This window comes from Mesocricetus auratus, unplaced genomic scaffold (assembly GCF_017639785.1).
Source record: "Mesocricetus auratus isolate SY011 unplaced genomic scaffold, BCM_Maur_2.0 Super-Scaffold_100013, whole genome shotgun sequence".
Taxonomy (NCBI): Eukaryota; Metazoa; Chordata; class Mammalia; order Rodentia; family Cricetidae; genus Mesocricetus; species Mesocricetus auratus.
In genome coordinates, this window is record NW_024429196.1 from 51,192,097 (window position 1) to 51,195,712 (window position 3,616).

The 3,616-nt window shown below is 43.9% G+C and overlaps 1 non-coding gene across 1 annotated transcript; it reads right to left on the reverse strand.

Moving 5' to 3' along the window:
• Nucleotides 1–3,062: 3,062 nt before the first annotated feature.
• Nucleotides 3,063–3,195, reverse strand: LOC121143801. The gene has a single exon (XR_005881125.1). It is a non-coding gene; the product is annotated as a small nucleolar RNA SNORA67 (small nucleolar RNA).
• Between the last annotated feature and the right edge of the window lie 421 nt (nt 3,196–3,616).

Below are 3,616 nucleotides of genomic sequence, written 5' to 3' on the forward strand. Positions count from 1 at the left end.
GAGACACTGTGACTAAGGCAATTTATAGAAGAAAGAATTTAATTGGGGCTTGCTTACAGTTTCATAGGGTCATCATGACTAACATGGTGGGAGCCAGACAGGCAAGACTCTGGAGCAGTAGATAAGAGCTTACATTTGATCCACAAGGTGGAGGCAGAAAGAAAGCGAGACTGGATTTAGCATGGGCTTTTGAAACCTCAAAGCCCCACCCCCAGTGACATCCTTCCTCTGATGAAGCCACACCTCCCAATTCTTCCTGAGCAGTCAATCAGCTGGAAACCAAGCATTCAAATGCATGAGCCTCTGGAGGCCATTCTCCTTCAAACCACCACACTGCTAAGACGATGACCTGGGTTCCAGACCCCACATGATAAAAGGAGAGAACAAAGTTCACCAGCTGCCTTCTGACCTCCATACCTATATCACGGCATGGGTGCACTCCCATGCCAATAATAAGCAAACAAACAAACAAATGTGATACTAAAAAAAGGAAGGGATAGCAAATCCTAGGCGGTGACTGGTACAGCATCATAATAGATGTGGTTGATTTGGATGCTCAGAAGAGTCTGTTCCACAATATACCACAGTGGCAACAATTGTATTAAGACACAGAGAAAAATATTCCTACAACCGCATGAACATTTGTAATTGTTAGTTATAAAAATGCAGCAGAAAACAAAGGTGTCTGATGTCCACGTTGACTGACATCATATGTCTGCCTGGTATTAATATGGGGACAGAGCAGAAGTGAGCAAACTCCATCAGTCAGATGTTGACTTAGCATCTTCCCTAGTGCTTCCTGGCCTATTTCACGTCATCATGTATGAAGATGACATATGAGCACAACATGTGGGGCAAACTGAAGTCCTTAAGCTATAGTTTTGCTTTCCACTGTTTCTGTTACCCATACTCAGCCATTATCCACGGCTATTAAATGAGAAATTCCAGAAATACACAATTATTAAGTTGTGAATTGTACATTGCTTTGAGTGATGTGATAAAATTTTGCGCCATTCACTCTTTCCTGCCCACAGCTTGAATAGCCCTTTTGTCCAGCATAATTACAACTTGTGTACAACCCACCCACCAGTTTCCAAGCTCCGGCATGATTATGAGGTCAAGGGTTCAGAAGACATCCCAGAGCTTGTGTTCAGGTAACACTTATTTTGTTTATGGTCCAAAGTGTCAATGTGAAGAAAAGAGTCACCCAGGCAGAAAACCAGGAAAGACAGATGAATCCTGGTGCTGTGTGCAATGCTGACAAAGCAGACAAGGAAAACGGTACACGTGAAGTTTGGTAGTGTCGAGTTCACACATCCACTGGGTAGGGATGTCATTACAATGAACCCACGGTACACGTGAAGTTTGGTAGTGTCGAGTTCACACATCCACTGGGTAGGGATGTCATTACAATGAACCCACGGTACACGTGAAGTTTGGTAGTGTCGAGTTCACACATCCACTGGGTAGGGATGTCATTACAATGAACCCACGGTACAAGTGAAGTTTGGTAGTGTCGAGTTCACACATCCACTGGGTAGGGATGTCATTACAATGAACCCACGGTACACGTGAAGTTTGGTAGTGTCGAGTTCACACATCCACTGGGTAGGGATGTCATTACAATGAACCCACGGTACATGTGAAGTTTGGTAGTGTCGAGTTCACACATCCACTGGGTAGGGATGTCATTACAATGAACCCACGGTACACGTGAAGTTTGGTAGTGTCGAGTTCACACATCCACTGGGTAGGGATGTCATTACAATGAACCCACGGTACATGTGAAGTTTGGTAGTGTCGAGTTCACACATCCACTGGGTAGGGATGTCATTACAATGAACCCACGGTACACGTGAAGTTTGGTAGTGTCGAGTTCACACATCCACTGGGTAGGGATGTCATTACAATGAACCCACGGTACACGTGAAGTTTGGTAGTGTCGAGTTCACACATCCACTGGGTAGGGATGTCATTACAATGAACCCACGGTACAAGTGAAGTTTGGTAGTGTCGAGTTCACACATCCACTGGGTAGGGATGTCATTACAATGAACCCACGGTACAAGTGAAGTTTGGTAGTGTCGAGTTCACACATCCACTGGGTAGGGATGTCTTGTAATGAACCCATGGAATAGATAACAGAGAGCTACAGTGCTGAGAACCTGGGCTGGCTGTTTCAAAACAGCCCTACCTTGCCCAAGGCTGAGGATATCAGTGTTTTGAAAGCCTCAAACAGGAACCTCAGTTTAGTCTTTTCTATTCTTTCTCTGTTTTTGAGATTATAATTATATGATTTCCCCCTTCCTTTTTCTTCCTCCAAATCTGCCCTATACTCCTCCTTGTTCTCTTTAAAATTCATGGCCTCTATTTTCATTAGTTATTGGTATTGAATAACCAGTTGGTGTGCTCTTCCCTAGGGAAGACTATTTCTCCCTCCAACACGTAGTTATCTATAGTTCTTTGTGTGGGGTTGATGTCTCATTGTCTTTCCCCTAGAGAGTTTGGCATGGCTATTGTTGTTGTCTTTGTTAAGCTCATGTTCAGACAGTCATGTTGGTGAGACTTTCTGAGTATAACTTTTGACATTACTAGGATTTCTCCTACATTTGTGTGTGTGTGTGTGTGTGTGTGTGTGTGTGTGTGCATACATGCCTGCCATAGCACACATGTGTGGACCAGTGAACAACTTTCAGGAGGTGGTTCTTTCCTCCAATCATGTGTGTTTCCCAAAGATGGAACTCAGTTGACTAGGTTAGTAGCAAGCACATTTACCATCTTGTTTGTTCAAATATAGTCATTTTATGAAACAATACAATTGTGGCAAGTTGAGGTATAGGTGAATCAGAACATAGCATTTTATAAATATATATTTATTTATTTACATACATACAATATATAACTTAATTTTGTTTGAGACAGGGTTTCACCGTGTAGCCCTGGTTCTTCTAGAACTCACTCTGTAGAGTATGCCTTGAACTCATGGAGATCTACCTGCCTCTGCTTCCTATGTGCTAGGGTTAAAGGCATGTGTCACCACTGCCTGGCAATTTTTAAACCATATACGTAGGCAGTCAAAGGAAGGTAAATGAAACAAGCATCCCTTGCTCTGAAAGGACCTCAGGCAGACCAGGTTTTCTTCCAAGTTGCCAATGTTCCTGAGAAGGGCACATTAACTCATTGAAAAGAGGGGATCTCTCTCTCTCTCTCTCTCTCTCTCTCTCTCTCTCTCTCTCTCTCTCTCTGTGTGTGTGTGTGTGTGTGTGTGTGTGTGAAAGGCATACAATATATTTTTATCATCTCCAACCCTTTCATCCACCCCTCCCCAAATCCACCTTCACTTCCCTACCTAATCAACTTTGTGTCCTCCTTTAAATATAAAAGCTCTCAGGTCTCATTTGTGCTTCTCAAGGGGGCTGTGGGATCATCCACTGGAGTCTGGTCGGTCTACCAGGGACAACAACCTTAATGAAATGAACTCCCCCTCTCCCAGCACTATTAGTGGCTCCTCAGCTAAGGGTGCCCACTTCCCCTCTCCGTGTTGGGATTGTGTTTGACTTGAGCTAGTGTAGGCCCTGTGCATCCCATCACTGCCGCTGTGAGCTCATCTGTGCAA